The sequence below is a fragment of the Triturus cristatus genome, chromosome 11 (assembly GCF_964204655.1).
Source record: "Triturus cristatus chromosome 11, aTriCri1.1, whole genome shotgun sequence".
NCBI classification, from domain to species: Eukaryota; Metazoa; Chordata; class Amphibia; order Caudata; family Salamandridae; genus Triturus; species Triturus cristatus.
The window spans coordinates 994,684,627-994,704,701 of record NC_140594.1 but is presented as its reverse complement, the minus strand read 5'-3'; the positions used below and the strand labels follow the sequence as shown (position 1 = coordinate 994,704,701).

Genomic DNA, 20,075 nt, shown 5'->3' with positions numbered 1-20,075 from the left:
TTGAGGAATACCACCCCCCCCACATAACTGAAACTTCTGGGAATCATCCCCGGGGCAGTGGAAACTCCGTGGGGTCTACTCGCTGTGAGGCTGGGTGGCAGAGCATAAATGTGGGGAAGGGACTACATCTGCTCCACCCGCGGCCACGTTGCAATAATATCATAGAAGACTTCGCTTGGTCTACTAAGATGCCTCCTTCTGATATTAGTTTTGCAAGGAAGAGCGACTTTTATCTGTGAAACAGTACTTGAGTTCCTGTGCTCTGTTGTGGATGGACAGGTAGCAATTAATCATTATCGCTAAGTCGCACTCCTGTTGAGGGGGAGCCTGCGCGGTCTTCCTGTGGGCGATCCTTCTTTGCCTGGAGTTTGGCAAACTTGAGGGCCAGTTTCGGGTCCCTGAAATAGAGTGTTCTGCCGTCTAGAGTAATCTTGAGTTTGGCGGGGTATAGCATGGCCTATTTGATGAGGGCTTGTTGTAGGAGGTGTTTAGCTGGTAGGAATTTGCAGCGGGCTCCTTGTACCGCCATAGTAAAGTCTGGGAAAAAGTATATAGCGTCTCCATTGTACTGAATTTGACCCCGTTCCCTGGCCCGCCAGAGAATTGTGCCACAGTCTTTGTAATTCAATAGGCGTGCCACGATTGTGCACGGTGGTATCCCAGGGGAGGGGGTGGGGGGGAGGGGGTGGGGGGGAATCGGACCCAATGATCTGTGTGCTCTCTCAACTATGAAGATAGGTGACAAGTCTAAGCCGAAAAGGTCCCACAGCAGTTTCTCCATAAAGTCCTCCATCTTGGAAATGCCCGTGGATTCGGGTACGCCCGCTATGCGGAGATGGTTGCGCCTCCAGCGGGCTTCGAGGTCCTCATTTTTTTGTTTGATTAGTTCTAATATTTTGTCCATTTGTAGGAGGCGTTTGGAAGTGGCGGTTTGAATGTAATCCGTTTCGGACACTCTGGTTTCCAAGCGGTCGAGCCGGGAGTCGTGGGCGTCGACCCTATTCTTAACCTTATCCAGGCGGGAGGTAAACAGGTCCAGTTTGGCATCGATAGTTTTCAGGCTGGATTTCACCTCTAGCAGAATTGCTTTCAGGTCTAATTGCTGGTCTTCCAGGGCCTCATCATCTGGGCATTGGGCGGTTGCACCGTTGTTTGTTACAGGGTCAGTTTGTTTGGCGCTGTGTTTAAAATAAAAAAACATTAGCTTGGACTGCCTGCCTCTGGTTTTCCCATTGCCGCAGAAGGCGGGGGGCCGACAGTTTAGCCAGCCGGCAATATCCAGAGAGTGCACTCCGCAGTCCTGTGTCCACCGAGGGGTGGGGCGAGGAGTCACCCAGCACAGAGTCCGCCTCTCGTCTCCTTTACAGAATGAATCCGCCTTTTGGATCGTGATAGCAGAGATGCAAGGCAGGCAGCAATTGTAGTCAGTGGGCGGTGGTGGCAGCGAGGCATGTCTGCTGGGCCCCGACGGGCAGCAGTGGGCGCCGGCTGTCCCAACGGCCGGATCGCCGCAGCGGGAAGTCCATTCGAGGGGGGGGGGGGGGGGGGGAGGAAAGACACCCGGTCCCACCCCTGCAAGCTTGCTTGACAAAATGCACTCACCGCCCCTCCGACAACTAACTCCCTGGCTCGTTTTGCGGGTGGCATGAACAGCTGCAGTCTCTCATCCCGCACCCAGCAGCAGGGATGCAAGGCAGGCAGCAACTGTGAGCAGTGGGCCTTTGACTAAACGGTATTGGTGAAGATTCCACTGGAAGAGGAGAACACTCGGACCCCCCACAAGCTCGCTAGGCAAAACTGCACTCATCGCCCTTCCGACAACTCCCCAGCACGCTCCGCGGGCGGCGCGAACAGCTTCAGTGCTTCAACCCGCACCCAGCAGCAGGTCAGGCCCGGGCGCCACCCGGCCGGCCAGCATCCCCGGCCAGGCACCGCAACGCCGTGTGATCGCCCACCGGGGCAATGCAGACAGTATCGGTTTAGCTATCCTCCGTCTGCCCCCCTCTCTTCAGCGTTCGGATGATCGGCTTAGGCCTCAACCGCTTCTCAGCCACCTTGCATCAGCGGCTGCGCCTAGTGTCGCAGCAAAGTCAGTGTTGTTCGCCGCCTCATCGCCAACACCGGTGACTGCAGGATGTCGTTGGCCTGGTGGCAGGGACAGATGGCCCCTATGTTCGTTGGGGCATGTCGGATTGTGGGCTCAGCCGGCAGAGCTTACTTATGGTGCTGCCATCTTGCAGCGCGGCGAAGTCACGCCCCCACCGATCATGATTTCAAGATAAACAAATCAAAAAAGATTTTCATGCTGATTCAGATCAATTAAAAGATGTGCAAGTGAGTAGTGTAAGAAAGGACAAGCATTGGCAAAGCCAATGGGTTTCGGCAATACCAAAGCTATTTGCCGTGTCAATGTGAATGTCTTTTAGCCATGTTGTCTAGCAGCACATATGCTGTTCAGCTTGGCTCAAAGTTACTGAAAGCCCAGAAATTCAGGATGTTGAGCCAACATGAAGTCTCTTCGCCCCCCATGTTGAGGTTATTGTCCTGCCCCTCCTAACACAAAACATGTGGCCTGTGCTGGCTGCATCTAGCACTTTTTTTCAGTGAATTTCAGCCATGCTGAATAGCAGAAGTTTTGCTAGACAACATGGCTAAAAGACATTCACAATAACAGGGCCAATAGCTCGGGCGTTGCAAGATCTATTGCCTTTGCAAACGCTTGTTTGGTGTTGCGAGGGTCTTAATGAACAAATGTGTAAGTGATAGTGAGAATCAGTTGAGGAGCTTTCAAGTGAAATGAGGATGTGGCGTGATGGCCAGAACTGCTGACTAGGGAACCAAGTTCGAATCTTGGGGTCGGCTGAACAATTTGTGATTCTGGGAAAGTCACATACACTTCCCACTGCTTACGACAATGAATGTGTCTTTGTGTAATGTAACTGGTGAGCACTGAAAGCGCTCAAATACCATCGGCTGGTGTTAGCACTATGGCAAGATGAACGTAGGAGCAAGCGCTCCAAACACCTTCGATCGTGCAAAAAAAAAAAAAAAACAAGTGCTATTCCTATTTTAACAATTTAGTATATATATATATATATATATATATATATATATATATATTACCTACTGGCGGTCGCCAGTAGGTAGTTATAGTTAGGACCACGTTTCCATAGGAAATCCGCAACATTCTATTTTGAATAACTTTGGCGCCGGTTGACGAATCCTCGCAAATTTTTCAAAATAGGTGGGGCGCTACGCTCCGCTCCTGCCCTGAAAGTCTCGGGGGGATTCGTCAAGCGGGGGCTGAGATAAAAGGGGGGTCCCAAAACGCGTTTTTCCCATGCATTTTTCCATAGGACCTTTAGACACAGCTACAGCCCGAACGGCTGAACAGAATTACTTGAAATTTGGAGGTAGTCCTCAGGTCAAGGAAGTGCCTTTTGTAGGTTTGGTGTAAATCTGTTCAGTAGATCCTGAGAAAATAGCCTTTAAATCAATATATATATCTGAGCCAGCTTACGGTGCGCTTACGGTGCGCTTACCGTACGCGTACGGTGGCGTGCGCGAGCGCGATTCTGATTGGCCCTTAGATCTTAGTAAACATTCGAATCGGTCGAAACCAGGAAGCGGCGGCCGCCATTTTCTCTCTCGCACTCTGACAGGGGGTTGAAAAACCAAGTGCAAAAACATGTAAAGGGTCTGTTTACACAGCTCCCAAGCACCTAGCCATGTCGAGGGAGTCCCCCAACGATCCCCCATATGAAAAAAGGCAATTTTAATTTTTTCGAAAATTTCGCCGATTACGCTTACCGTACGCGTACGGTAAGAAAAAATAAAAAATAAAAAAATATATCCACATTCTCCCCACCCCGTGTGCAAAAGGTGCCAGAAGGGCACCTTTTGTGCATGGCTTATTACAGCTAAACAAAACATATATTTTACCTGTCACAACGATGCTCATCATATGTCCTCCATGTGCGCACGGTGCGCGAAGCGCATCGTGCGTTCATGGCCCATCTAGCGTAACGTGGGCACGCGGTGCGCGAAGCGCACCGCGTGCTCACTGTGCGTGCACGGTGCGCGAAGCGCACCGTGCGCGCACGGAACGAACTGCGTTAAGTGGGCGCGCACGCCACAAATGGCGTAAAGTAACTTAGCATTTAAAAAAACGTACAAATTCACTGAAAAAACCATAGGTTTCACACACGTTATAGTTCGGAATTAGCATTTAAAAAACCTTGCAAATTCACTGAAAAAACCATAGGTTTCACACATGTTATAGTTAGCTGGACATTTTACTGATAAAAAACCAATGAAATTCCCCCGTTATAGTTACTGTAGGCAACTATAACTCACGCGACCGTAATCCTCTGCTGATGACATATGTGTCTTTATGAAAAAAAAATATTTGTTATATATGTATAGCTAAAATTTAATGGAAGAAGACATGGGCAAATAAGTGTCTAAATACAGTATTAGCATCAGCAGAGGATTACGGTCGCGTGAGTTATAGTTGCCTACAGTAACTATAACGGGGGAATATATATATATATACATATATATATTCACTTAAAAAACCATAGTTTTCACACATGTTATAGTTAGCTGGACATTTCACTCGTAAAAAACCTATGAAATTCCCCCGTTATAGTTAATGTAGGCAACTATAACTCACGCGACCGCAATCCTCTGCTGATGACGTCAGATATTACATCACTGTATTTAGACACTTATTTACCCATGTCTTCTTCCATTAATCTTTAGCTATACATATATTACAAATATTTATTTTTCATAAAGACACATATGTCATCAGTGATGTAATATCTGACGTCATCAGCAGAGGATTGCGAAATGTCCAGCTAACTATAACATGTGTGAAACCTATGGTTTTTTAAGTGAATATATATATATATATATATATATATATATATATATATATATATATATACACATGCATATTTGTGGTATGTGTGTATGTGTACATGGGAGGCGGCCTAAAAACACAAGTACCCCTATGGAGTGCTTGAAAACAACAAAGACGAGGGAGGTAGTGGGGGTATGGGTCAAGCAGGGAAGCAGGAGGGGATGGGGAGCTGTGCAAGCAACGACAGGGAAAAAGCGGAGCAAGTGAGAAATGCAATTATTTCATCAAAATGTAAAAGGAAGGGGAGCAGGTGAGAAATGATTAGATCAAATTACAGGGCAGGACAAAGAGGGGGGGAGAGCGAGGCAAACCCCAAGAAGGTGTCAAAGGGATGTTGCATGTTTTGGTTGTGACAACTGTGCCACTGGAAATGGTCCTAAACTGAACATAAATTGTGATGCATTTTCCAAGCTGATCAACTAGAGTCTACATAACTTCCTCAGAGTCAATATCCTACAATTTTAGGACTCCTATAAACACTGAATCCTGTAGACCAAAATGGGCCCTATGTGAAATGTGCGATATTCCCATGCCTTTCTAATACCAGTTTTAGCTGCTTGGTTCGGAAAACCTCTGAATTCTCTTCACTGCCTCTTTCAGGTTTGACCATTGATGCTGTTGGCATTTTATACTAGAGTCCCACACCACACTACAGATAGCCTCGCCATTATTCTAGGGCCCATCACTGATCATCACGCCTTCTTGTCGAGCCCTTCCTTACCCTCAAACACAATGACAAAGACCCTTACTTCTATGGACATGGAATTGTACTTATAATGGTGTTTATTTGAATGTGGAGAAATTGATTGAAATTGAAGTTCTAGCTGTTTAATGCACAATTACGGATTATAGAGACATTTAAAATGAAACTCATGTACCTGAATCTGTCTTTGATATACTCGATCAAGTGCCTTCTACTTTATTGTGCCAACATGCTAGTGATATAGGTTCTATCATTTCGGCGGAGCTAGCAAAGATCAAAGTAATCCTTTGAAGAAATTGGCCCGAGCTCTTCAGTACCTATTACACCACAAAGCAGAAGCAGGAATTCAACGATTTATATCTGCCTCAATAAAGCAATGGGTCTACTGTCCTCCACGAGTATATGTTGCACTCCTATTTGGACGACAGAAAACCCTAGTAAGGCCATATACATCTTTATGCAAGACCTTAAAGGTACTAATGTCTAGTTTGTCCTGTTGTGCCTAACTCCGAGACTGTATTGTCTTCGTATTCCAGGCACTTCTACATGTTTCACTGCTGTAGATCTTTATTCTGCCTTTTTCAGTAACCCTATAATGTGAAGACAGACAATAGTAACTCGCTTTCTAATTTTTAGGGGGCCAATTAACATGGTATCAACTCTCACAAGGGTTTATGGGTCCATCCATTTTTCTCCTCATTCCTTTAACGAGGATTTGGAGCCCTCTGTTTTATCTGGCAGAGCTACTTTGGTTCAATATGTAGATCTGTTGACTGTATCAGATTCACTGGACTAAAGCAAGGTTAACTTTCTGTATCCCCTCACTGAATTGGCTAAAATGGGGCATAAGGCTTTAAGGGTGAAATTACAATTCTGTCTTCACCGTGTTCGCTGTTTAAGTCACAATATCAGGGCAAGGGAGAAGCACCTATCCACAAACTGGACTGAAGTCATCTATAAGTTACAAAGGCCTGTCACGGTCTCTCAGGTAAACACTTTTTTTGAGAATGCTTCTCTAATTAAACTTCACTAAGACTATGTCAAGAGAGACATTTCAAAGCCTTTGTGCTGGACAAGAGAAGCAGAGCAAGCCCCTGTAAATATGAAGCAAGCTCTCTCCTCCACCCCTGCTATAGGTCTTCTGGATTAATTCAGACATTCACTGTATTGTCATGATAAAGATGGACTTGCCCCTTGGGTATTGGTACCAGATCACAGAATTCAGAAGAAACACACAGCCTAATATGTTTTTTTTGTTACTACAGTAGGGGTGGGTCTCCTTTCAATTCCATTTCAAATTCTTTATTTCGACATTTGTCATAAAAGAATCATACAAGTTTACATTTTAAAAAATATTCGAGTTTGATACAAATGTAATAAAATCAGTTATTATCAGAAGAAAAATGTCAGTACCCATGAGACAGTCTGAAATAAAAATCAGTGCTTTACACTTCGATATAAACTGAACTTTCGGTAGCCTACTCTTGGGAATTACAAAACTAATGGCGAAATATAGTTCAAAGCATTTTATCAAATGTCCTTCTTTTCCTCCACATAGCTCTCAAAAAGGATGACATAGCAAAATTTATTACAGGATTTAAATCAGTTTTAAGAATTCGGAAAGATTGCATACATTGCGTAAACCCCAAGTTTTTACAGAGGGGAACAATCCAATACCTTCTAGACTTTAAATAGGCAGGGCAAAAAAACAGTATATGCAATTCATTTTCAAGATCAAAATCACACGCTGGACAATTTTTTGGTAAGGACGAGGACCATTTACACGTAAAAGCTCTAATAGGTAAAGTGCCGTATCTCCACTGTAGATAAAGTTTTCTTGCTACAGGTGGGCAAATATCATTTAAGGCATACTCAAAGCAATAAACATCTTTGATCATTGTAAAAGAGCGTGACAAACTACCAGCATGCCAATTCTGAATAAAAGCAGTTAGTCTAAATTCATAATACAGGTTGACCAAATGCTTACATGAAATACTAGAACATGCTTTCGCTGGCTCTGACCACAACAGCTGGAGGCCAATTCTCGCCAATTCCTCTTTCACATACCTTAGCCATGGGTGATTCCCCGCTTTTGAAAGGCCTATGCATTCCAAGAGTTCTTCCCTATAATCCTGGAGTTCGGGGGTAGTCCAAATCCTCCGCCAGAATGTTAGGGGTTTAAGGCCCAATTCCTCATTTATGGGTCTAAGGCCCATATCTAGTCTTATTGGCAGTAGCGGAGTGCTTGGGGGGAGGGCCAAAAGCTGCCTTAAAAATGTATTTTCTGTAAGCACAATCTCTGGACGACAGTTAAAGCCCCAAAGTTCACCTCCATAGATTACACCCCCCCTTGCCTGAAGTTTGTATATTTCAAGAGGGGGGCTGATTGGTTTGACACAAGAATTATTAAAAAGTTTTAAAATGCCCCCCGATAATTGAGCTAACTTGAGTTGTGCTCTAATTTGGTGTGGGACCCAAGACATAGTTTCATTTAAAGTAAGACCCAGGTACTCGAAGGTCTGAACCCTTTCTAAACTAACGGTCCCTATAGTTGGATTTGGGCGTGTTGTTGGTGGTGGGTTAAAAATCATGTATTTTGTTTTAAGCGGGTTTATTTCTAACCCCCGGTCGAGGCAAAATGTCTCAAAACCGTCCATCAATCGTTGGATGCCCCTCGGTGACTTCGACAGTAGTAGGGTATCATCTGCGAACATAATCGCAAGAACCCGGGATCCGCCGAGCTTGGGGGCATCACTATTTGGAACCTCATTCAGGTGTGAGAATACTCCATTAACATAGAGGCAGAAGAGGGTTGGTGCCAGGACACATCCCTGTCTGACTCCCCTGTCGACGGGGAATCTGGATGATAAAACACCACCTTTCCCGCACCTAACCTGTGCAAAATTTCCGCTATGGAGTCGGATTATCATATTCAGAAGGGAGACAGGTATGCCTAATTGTGATAGGACCAGCCAAAGTTTGGCCCGAGGAATCAAGTCAAAGGCCGCACGTAGGTCCACGAAAACAGAGTACAATGACCCACCCTCAACTTGTACAGTTTTCCAAAATAGTAGGGTCAGTCGAAAAATCTGGTCCGTAGTGGATACATTTTTTCTGAACCCTGCCTGATAGGGACTTAGAATGGAACACTCTTCCATCCAGTCCCTAAGGCAATTCAAAATCAGTCCAGCAAAGATTTTTTGGGGGACATCGATAAGGCTGATCGGCCTATAGTTGACTGGGAGGAGAGGTGAACCCTTCTTAAAGATAGGGACTATCTCAGCTCCCAGCCAAGTATTAGGAACCGCCATACCCCGCTGGATTGCATTAAATAAAGCCGTTAAGTACGGGACCCAGACTTTAGGTTCGTGTTTAAATAGGTCACCTGTGAGTTTGTCCAGACCAGGTGCCTTACCTGATGGAAGTTTAATTAATGCAACACGAACCTCTTCTTCCAGAAACTCAATCTCAGGTGCATCAACAATGGTATTAGACATTAGACCCATCTGTTCCCTCTCAAGATTAAAATCATCCCCCCCATAAAGGGTGGAGAAGTTTTCTTCCCACACATTTGCAGCAATATTGGTCAAAATTGCCGGTGAAGGGTCAGACGACCCCGTGTTGACAATTTGCCAAAACTTCCGGGGGTCTCTTGATCCTAATGCCGATGTTAAATTAATCCAGTTATCGTTATCCCACTCCAGCTTGGCATGAAGTATTAATTGCTTGTATTCTAAACGTTTTTCTCTTATTAGCGCCTTATTATTATTTCGCTTCACAGCCTTGAGAAGTTCTGTTTTAAGTTTCCTACATGTAATATTATACCATGTGGGTCTGTTACCTCTCCTCACTTTGGGCGCTATAGGATTAAAAACTTCTGCCAGAATTAAATTTAATTCAAAATTTAGATCCCCAAATTTTTGATAAATTTCAGGAGTGGGATACTGCAACAATAAAGCAGCTACTGCTTCCAATACCGGGATTACCTGCGCATAAAGATCTGCCACTAACGCTAAATTTGTAACCAGTTTCTCCCACCTAACCCTGCGCCTATTATTGGTTAGAAGGAGCCTGTCATCTAGGGCTTCAGTTAATTTGCATGGCCCTTCGGGGTTTCCCGGGGACAGTAGTTCCAGGATCAGCGGATTGTGATCGCTATCAACCCTGGATTCCACCTTAAAAATCGACAACCTTATCCCATGAGGAGGTTCCAACAAATATGTAATCCAATCGTGACTCGTGCCCGATTTTGTTGAAAGTACATTTGGAGGGGATATCAGATTTTACACGACCATTGCAGGCCCTAATTGAATGATTTAATCTTAGGGCCATGATCTGCACAGCCAGTGGCGCCCAAGTCCTAGGTGAAGGGCCCACTACTGGTGGGACTTTCCAGTATTCGTCCTCCTCCGAAATTGCACTGTCAAACAAACCCATAAGCGGTTCAAAATGGCAATTGAAATCACCCCCTACCAGGAGGGTGATGCCTTGGGGAATCGTATTTAAAAATGCCGAAAGCTCTTCAATGGTTCCAGACTCAGCTGTAATATTAACAGGTCTTGAATAGACATTGACCAGGGCAAGCCTGTAATCATTCGGCCATTCTAATATCACGCATTAGAGATCCGCTGACAACATTCACTACCCTTGCACTGCATCCCAGATGGGAGCGCACCCAAATAATTAAGCCCCCTGAGGGTCTACCTTTTCCACTCCACCTAGCCGGGAGTGAAAATGAAGCAAAACCACTCCGATGATAATCCTCCCTTGCCCATGTTTCCTGAAAGAGGCATATATCATTCTTATCTATAAACTCCCCCCACTCGGGACATGCTATTTTGTTGGCTATCCCTGCTAAATTCCACAACAGAATTGACATATGACCAGCGATAGGTGTGGGTTCTGTAATTATTACACCACAACACTCGCTGGTCGTTATAGTTGTAAGCAGGGAGCATTCCAGCAGGGCCCCACACCGAGCGTCCGGGAGGCCAGTGCCCAAAGAAAGAATCGATTGGGCATTATCCGCTCTATCTGCTCCCCCCGTCCCCCCCTATTCTTACACGTAGCTGAGCAACCTAGCGGGGTATAGTTATTTGTGATGATAGTATTACTCACCCTCGGATAGCTCTGCAATATGGGGCTACAGTGTAGTCAGTCCACGTCATCAAGGCAGCTGAAACGGTTGAAAACGAAATATTGAGATGTGGAGTTGGGGAAATGCAAAGTATTCATATTCCTTCTAGGGTTGCTTCTGGACCATCCCTCTTCTAAACCCGTATCAGGAGAGTGGATAGAAATAAGCCAGAGGAAGGGTCTGAATTGAGGTCTCCTCCCTGGAGGACGACATCTTCAGGATGTGGGCAACTGTCCCTGGGTCCCTAAAATTTACCAAAATACAGTCTCTGCTAGTATTTTTTAGGTCTCGCCTGACCCAGCGCATGCGCTGGTCTGGCGAGACTTATTGAGAGGGCTCCAAAAAGTGCTACCAGGCCAGCCTAGAGCTACAGTGCATGTGCGCGGGCGCGCGCGCCGCTTTTACCGCGATTACTTTCACTTTCGCGGCCGCTTTTATGTTTGATCGCGATCACTTTCGCGGCCGCTTGGCATAGCCAATAGGTCTCGCTTTTGGGACCTTATAAGTATTAAGTTATGCAACTGTTGCATGGATAAACACTTATAAGGTCCCAAAGGCGAGACCTATTGGCTATGCCAATGCTTGTCTTAGTTGGACCCAGCCATGAGACCCTTCTGACCATCAGGATTTCACTAAAAATGTGTGGAGGGAGGGGTCTATGCTTGTTTAGCCAACTCACTACTTTATTTTTAAGTGAAGCGAATGATTCAACTCCTGTGTTAGTGGGTTGAGGAACTCCTGTTAAGACCACTACCAGGGGAGCAGCTTCCGGGGGTAAATTTACTGTCAATTTCTTCCTCAGTCCAATGCCCTCCGGATTGTCTTGCTCAATATGTACAAGAGGCTTTTCCACCGTTGGGCCAGGGCAGGAATGAAGGGGGGGGGGTAGTATACCTATGTAAAGTGTCCTGAGCTGGAGGTGGGGGATTTACCACAGCTGGGAAAGTTGGTAAAAGGGGAGGATTAACTGGATAAGCACCCCTTGGATCTACCACCCTCCTCCCTTCCATAATTCCTGCCAAAGACCCAATGGCCCTTTCAATATTTGACAACCTAAGATCAATTTGGTCAAATCTGGTAATTAAAGGGTCCACCAAAGATTTCAGAATATTGCCCAGGTCTAAGGTCTGCTGAACAGGGCAAGCCTGAATATTATCACCATTGATCTGGGTGGAAGACTGTACTATAGAGGGAGATGGGAGCGGTGGATTTGTCGAATCACTAACTTCTGAAGGATTCGCCTTTTCTTTTGCCTGGTCTTTGGAATTAATACGATTTGCGAAGTTGGATAATCTTGCCTTCTTACCACCCCCGATCTGCTTCCCTCTCTTTCTTTTTGGGACCGCCCCCTCCCTATTACCTCTTAACTGAAGAAAATTAGCCTCAGACCCACTATCTCGAACAATGGGCACATTAGGATGGGGTGAGGAACTACGATCAATATTAGCCGGCATGGGATCTGATGTAGATCCAGAACAACACCCGAAATTTGGCGGGGTAGTCACTACCAAAGAAACACTGTTGGAAATAGGGTTAGGTAGTGGCAAACCCCTGTCAGGTTTTCTAGCTTTAGCTATATTGCCCAGCGATGATCTTTTTGCATTCTCTATGCCCTGGGAAAGGCGGCGATCAAGGATAGTGATCTCATTAGATAACAATGAGTTTGCTCTGATCAGAAAACTGTCCAAAGTACCTGACATCGATGTAGTGGAGAGAAGTGCTTTGCTTCTTGTCTCTCTGCCCGCCATAATCCTATGTCTTCAGCAGTAGGTTCGCGGTTGAATAACAATGTCAATAACACATAGGTCAATTTGACGAACAACCAAGAGGGGGGCCCGGTCCGGTCTCACACGGTCTATAACGGGCTAAAACGGGCCCGCCATTGGCCCGGGCTTTGCCCGCGCGCGTCCCGCGTTGCGTTGGTGTGGTGGAGTTATATCTGTCCAAATAGGGGGCGGAGCGTGAGGGAAGAGGCTGCAGCTGTGGTGGAGTGGGCTGCTGGTCCTCGCAGTCCTTCACAGTGTTAAAGCCCCAAGAACAAGCAAAAGGCTTCCACGAGCGGCGCCCGCGAAGCGGGGGCCGCGAGCCGTTTTCAAGTGTCCAAACAGGGGGCGGAGCGTGAGGGAAGAGGCTGCAGCTGTGGTGGAGTGGGCTGCTGGTCCTCGCAGTCCTTCACACTGTCAAAGCCCCAAGAACAAGCAAAAGGCTTCCACGAGCGGCTCCCGCGAGCCCTTTTCAATCACCAAACAGGGGGCGGAGCGTGAGGGAAGAGGCTGCAGCTGTGGTGGAGTGGGCTGCTGGTCCTCGCAGTCCTTCACAGTGTCAAAGCCCTAAGAACAAGCAAAAGGCTTCCACGAGCAGCTCCCGCGAAGCGGGGGCCGCAAGCCGTTTTCAAGTGTCCAAACAGGGGGCGGAGCGTGAGGAAAGAGGCTGCAGCTGTGGTGGAGTGGGCTGCTGGTCCTCGCAGTCCTTCACAGTGTCAAAGCCCCAAGAACAAGCAAAAGGCTTCCACGAGCGGCTCCCGCGAAGCGGGGGCCGCGAGCCGTTTTCAAGTGTCCAAATAGGGGGCGGAGAGTGAGGGAAGAGGCTGCAGCTGTGGTGGAGTGGGCTGCTGGTCCTTGCAGTCCTTCAGTGTCAAAGCCCCAAGAACAAGCAAAAGGCTTCCACGAGCGGCTCCCGCGAAGCGGGGACCGCGAGCCGTTTTCAAGTGTCCAAACAGGGGGCGGAGCGTGAGGGAAGAGGCTGCAGCTGTGGTGGAGTGGGCTGCTGGTCCTCGCAGTCCTTCACAGTGTCAAAGCCCCAAGAACAAGCAAAAGGCTTCCACGAGTCTCCTTTCACATTTAGAGACTGTAGTGGCTGCCACCCATCTTGTACAAGCCTTGGAAAAAATTGTCCTCAGCTCTACTTTCATTGTGGCTGTGCCCCATGCTGCATTTATCCTCCTACTTAACACTAAAACTCATCACCTATCCATAGCCAGTTTCTCCCAGTATGAAATTCTATTGTCTGCCTCTCACATTACCCAGGTCCACTGTCCCGTCTGGAAATAGACTTTGCAAATGCCTGCAGCCAAGATGAGGAGCCCCATGACTGTTTGCAGGTTGCAGCTCACCTGTCTAAGGCCAGTATTCTTCTCTGATGCACCAATATCCAATTAAGAACTCATATACTATGTTGATGGTTCAGGTCTTAGAAATAATTGTGGTACATTAGTGGCCAGTAATGCTGTTTGTCTTACATATGAAGTTGTTGAGGGTAATTGTTGACCTCAAGTGCATTCTGCTCAAGTTGCTGAATGATTGGCTCTTAACAGCGCTTTCATACTCTGCCCCAAAAATTAACCTATTTAGAAGGTCATGACTTTAGGCTCTGTTATGTGCAATTTCGTCACCTCTACAGCACCCCCTATTAAGAATGGTACTAAAGTTAAGGGCTTGCTTGATGTGCTTATGTTATGTTTTAAAATTGTTCCTCTTAAACATGTGCCCATCAGTCCTCTGACGGTGGTGTGTCTAGGAGTAATGCTTTAGCTGATCAAACTTACAAAGCCAAATGGTCCCCAAATTTTGCTGTGACTATGGACATATTCCAAACTATTGAATCTCTTGTACTATCAATGATTTGTCGGATTTACAGGACAGTGCACCAGATGCTGAGAAACAGGCATGGATTAAACAGAATTGTAAATGATTGCCCTGAAATTTCTCCTGCCCAACCTCTCCGAGTTGTACCAAGACATCACCCATGTCAGAAGACAAGGCACAATCTGTGCCGCGAAAACACACAGATTTGCTCCATTCTTTCTTTACGATGCCCAATACTATTGCCACTCCTGTATCACTTGCCAAGCAAACAATATTGGGAAAAGAATTAGAGCCACACCAGCTACTCACCTACTTCATCTGAGCTTTTCATACATATGCTGATGGATTTTATATAAATGCCTATATGCTGCTCATTCTCTCATATTCTAATGATTGTTAGTCTTTCCATGGGGCTGAAGAATACCCTTATACCAGGCAGACTTTATTGCTGTGGAGAAAAGGCTAATTTGAGATTTCATACCCAAGTTTAGGGTCCAAGTTAAAGTGTCCTCCGTAGTTGAGAAATTATGAATGGCCTTAGGGATCAAGCAGTACTTCCTTTATGAATACCTTTCCAAGTCATCTAGGAAAGCGGAGGGATTTGTACATTGAAAAATAAGTTGGTCAATTCAAGCCATTCCTGCTCCGAAAAATAAACATTTGTCCAAAGGCTAATTTCAAAGGGGGACTCTTGCGGCGCCCACCAATTTCTCCACCGTTGCTTAAATTGCATTTGAATGATGATTTAGGGTCGGACGGATATCCCGTCCACCAAATAAAAAAATCCAATATGACATAATGGGATTTATATTTCGACGGATGGGATATCCTTCGTTGTCACAGAGTAACCCGTCCACCAAGATCTAAATCAAGCCCTTAGTTCTTCAATACTGCAAATAACTTATTCACTGTCACCACAGCTTCTGTTCTCCGGTTTGTCTTGCCCTTCCTGTTCGTCCAATCAAAGGCTGTCAAACTATAGTCTGGCAATTGGATCCACATATACATTTATCCATGAAAGTCCACCTTCCAGCCCTGGTGGACAGGCCCCTTCCAATTCCTGCTCCCACTCTATAAAAGTGTGAGTATTAAGATTTCTGGTAACTGCAGACCAGTCAATGTGATGTAGTTTGTGAATAAGTATACACAATCAGTGCTTCCTACTACAAACATCTTTCTGTAGTGTCTCAGGATTGAAGACTGGTCAGTGCAACTACTAAGCAGAATACTGATTATCGAGATCACAGTCCTACTGTACCTGTGACTCAAGGCTTCTGCTACATTACCTGTTCCGATTTCACAGAATCACAAAGCTACAACAGCTAAAATAGGAGTTACAGCTGCTGCTCTCTCTCGCAACCTCGCCCACTCCATAATACCAATACCTTGCCCACTGCCAATCTTTAGAAGCAATGCTCATTATACAATGAAAATAACCATCTATCTGCATTTCCTGGAAGTGTACAAACTAAATCTTAATTTTTTTTGTACTTTCTATTGAGATTTTAACCCTGTAACACAACCAGGCTGGGTACAAAACAGTGCAATAAAACCGAGCCGCTGCAAACACATAATGAGACCCACAGACATGTTACTTTACAACCTGGCACATGAGATATTTCTCCTCCAACCCCCCCCCCACCCCGCAATGGAAATTCAACATGTTATGGCCTCGAAGGAGTCTATCTGCCTGTCCACGGACCATGGCCGAGCCGAAAACCGCTTTAGGCGTATACCCCAGTGCACAGCCCACTCCTTCCAAATTTTGTAGTGTTTTTGCGGGCATCCCCTGGCCTGGTAGACCGGGCACTCCAGGTTCATGCAAAAGTCAATACCTCTTGCCCTTCCGCCTAGAGAAGGGGCCTCCTTCCATGCATTTGCAATGTTTTGTTTGGCTTTCAGAAGGCCCATCCATTACTTCTGCTGCCCCCTATATTGTTTGCAATGTGCAATAAAGGCAATTTTGGGTCTCGGGGGACCTTCCAACTGAACACCTTCCCCAAAGTTCCCACCATTCCGTCCCAGAAGTGCAAAAAGGCAAGGCAGCATTAAAAGGTGTGTAATAGGTCCACCTGTGGGATCATTGCAGTGCAGGCAGCACTCTGAGCTAATCAGCCCCATTCTAAACAGCTGTGTTTTTGCAAGGTGTGTGAGGTGTAATAATGTAGGTTATATAAGATGTAACTGTGAAGGCCATCACAGCTTCCATGGGAACGGCCACCTCATTCCAGTACTCATCCTCAAGTGGCCCCAGGTCTTGAGCTCACGCCTCCCTCACCTTTACCATGAAATCTGACTGATTCACCAGCAGCGTCTGATACAGGACAGACAGTTTGTGTTCTTTACTGTTGGTAAGTAGGATTTTCACCTCTCGGTGAGTATTGCAAAATTCCAAGGCCTATCGGTAAATATGTCATGAGGGCATGCATGTGATTTTCCACCTGCAGCTCCTAAAAGGACTTCAGATTCTTTGCAGATCACATCTCCCAGGGTTGTTATGCCTATGATATCCCATTTGGCACATCCGCGAAGCGCTGACACCTGGGGGAGTCTGGTCTCCTTCCACAGCCTTCTCCACTGCTTTCCAAACGGACACTACTCAAGTAGAAGTGTGCAGGGACGGCTGTACTTTGCCGCTGTACAATAGGTGTGGAGGCAGTCCTGACCCGAGACCCATCTCTAATCTGCATAAGCCAGGTCCCCAAACCCCTCGAACCATAGTCATTAAGCAAAAATAGACAAGCAGCTCTATGACATAACAGCAGATCTGGGGTGTCTATGCTGTCCTTGAAGATGAACCTGCAACATTTCTGAAGGACAATCAGGGGCACTCCCCCACTCCACAGGAAATCTAGTATGAGAGCGTTGGCCCTGAAAAAAAAGCCCGTCCCACCAAGAAGGGTTAATTTTGAAGCTGGTTTAGGAGTCTTGGGAGGGAGGCCATTTTGAAGATGGCTGAACGGCCAATCAGAGATAGCGAGACGGAGGTCCAAAACTTCACATTCTTGGCCAACCCCACAACTTGAGATTGAAGATTGGCCTCATATGCTAGGGCTCTGTCCTCGGCGATAAACACTGACAGATATTAGAACCCCAGTTGGAAGCACCCGCAATTCCAGTGCCCATGAATTGACCGCTGGGCTTTGAACAATAGGGTAGATGGAAGACTTGTCTCTGTTCACGCGAAGACCAGAGTAGGTCCCAAATGTGTTTATTTATTTGCAGGGTTCTATGGTCCGATTCGGCTGCATTGTCCAGGAATAGCAAGAAACCATCTGTATACAAGGAGATTATGTCGCTGACCGTCAGGGACCACAGGAAGCTACAAACAGCGCATCCGCTCTTACCCAAGCCACCAAGGCTCTATCGCCAGGGCAAAGAGCAAGGGGGAGAGCGAGTAGCCCTGTTGAGCACCCCTCTCTATGTTGAACCAATGGGACATGGCCAACGTGCACTCTTGCTTGAAGATCAGTGTATAACAATCTGACATGGTTGACGAATTTAGGCCCAAAGTGAAGACGGGTCAGTAGCGCAAACAGGTAGTCCCAGTGGAATACCTTCTGGAAGTCTACCTTTAGCAAAGCCTGGTGACCCATAAATTAGCACTCATCTCAATGGCATTGTTGACCCTCGGCTTTTTTTGTCTGGTAGCCTGATGGGGCATGAACCCTGACTGATCGTGATGAACGAGATGCCCAATCACTCCGACAGCCTATTGGTCAGCACTTTACCCACACCTTCACCTCTATACTCAGAAATGATATTGGTCTGTACTCCTCACAGCCGGATCCACACAAACCAGCTGCTCTGAGATCCCTGGGCAACCCACACACCTGCAGGGCTTCCCGAAAGGTTTGCAACAGAAGCTGGCCGACCTGGACCTCCAGAATTCCGCCGAAAGCAGTTAGGCCCCAGCACTTTACCCAACTGAAGCTGTGTAAGGGCCTCCCCCAATTCTTCAAGGGTGACATCCACCTATAAGAGGTCCCGGTCCAACGGTCCAGGTGTATCACAGTAAGGTGTGCCATAAACTGTTGTAGGTCAGTACAATGTCCCTTCCGGTTAGGGCTATAGAGCTGTTGGTAATACACAGCAAAACCTCCTGCAATGGCTGTGCTGTTAGTCACATGCAAGCGTTAATCTGTTTCAATACAGGCTATAGGATCGACAGAGGGGCAGGGTGTGCACAGCCAGTGCAGCGTTTTGCTTGCCTTGTCCCACTACTGATATATTCGGCTGAGCATAGCCGTCCATGCCGCTCGGTCCTTCTGCATGTGTTTTTGTCATAAACGTGTCTGGGTATGTAGGGAGTCACACTGAATGAGTCTCCCGCTATAGCTATATCCTGCTACTCCACCTCAAGTATGCAGGACTCCAAGTCAGATACCGTTTGTAGTGCCCGCCCCGCTGATCTTTGTTGTAACTAACAATCTCATCCCTCATGGTGACCTTCAAGGCTTCCCAAAGGACACCTGGGGAGTCCACCAACCATTGGCTTTCTTTAAATAAATAATAAATAATGCTGACTCATGCTGCGACAAGCCTCACAGACCACAGGCACCAGCAACTCATGTGCCACCCCCGCAGCAGGTCAATCAGTCCCCCAGGCGAGGTCAAGCAGCAATAGCGAGTGGTTGAACAACACCCTCGCCAAGATTTGGACAGTTAGCACTCCGTGCCCCTCCCTGTTTAGGGAGAAGAAAAGATTTGAGGCAGGAGAGTGATCTATGTCTGTTCAAATAGAATGTGTAGCAGCGCTCAACAGAGTGATGCACCCGCCACACATCAATGAGGGACATATTATGCAAGAAGGTAGGGAGTAAGGTCAGGCTAGCCCGAAACGAGGCCAAAGTGGATGAATGATCTAAACCAGGGTCGCAAATCCCACTGAGATCTCCGCCCAGGACACATGGGGCTCTGGGGAGCTCCATAAAAAGGTGACTCAGTGTGCATACAAACTCAGATGTGCGGGGCGGAGGAACACAGACATAAATAAGGGAGTGCGGTGACCCTTGTAGAGTTCCACACACTGCCACGTAACATCCCTGATTATCATGCCATACCCTGGACCCCACCAGAGCTGCTCCCTGCCATATAGCGCCCCAGTCACCTTTGTCTAAATCCATACCCAGATCTTGTGACCACTGTGCGATATATCCAATCTTCGTTTAAGTGGCTACCTATTCTTAACACCAGCAATCAAGATCTTCTGCACTGTCTGATGAGCTATTCAACAGGGTTTATCGGGGTGCTTTCAAACACTTTTCTTTATTACTTAGATATCCTATTTTGTGTTCTAGGTGGTGAGCTTGCACTGATCAAGGTTTGCTGGCACTGTCTTTTGAAAATAGGGTGCTATGTTCCTCTATCCTGTCTGATCATTTACTGATTTGCATCAGCACCTCACGCCTATGTTCTGGTGTGAATACGTAAACAAATATTGGTACAACAATTGGTAATTTTTTTCCAGAGGCATCTAAATGTTTTTCACACTTCTAAATTTCTTTATCCATTGACAAGCCTAAAAAACGTTATCTTCCTTCGAGAAGAGAAGATGTTGCATTGTGAGTCACTTCTATTGTACAGATAACTCAGAAGCAGTTTTTGTGATACTTGATCCTTTGGAATATTAGACCTATAACGCATATCAGGCCGAATTCTCAATTGTGATTTACCTTTTTGGGGGATTGTAGTTTATTAATATTCCAAACTCTGCACCATCCT

General features: G+C 46.4%; 1 protein-coding gene across 3 annotated transcripts in view; it reads right to left on the bottom strand.

Annotated features, from left to right (window-relative positions):
• Positions 1 to 20,075, bottom strand: part of RNF13 (ring finger protein 13) — a 272,427-nt gene that overhangs the window by 130,942 nt on the left and 121,410 nt on the right. The window lies entirely within an intron of this gene.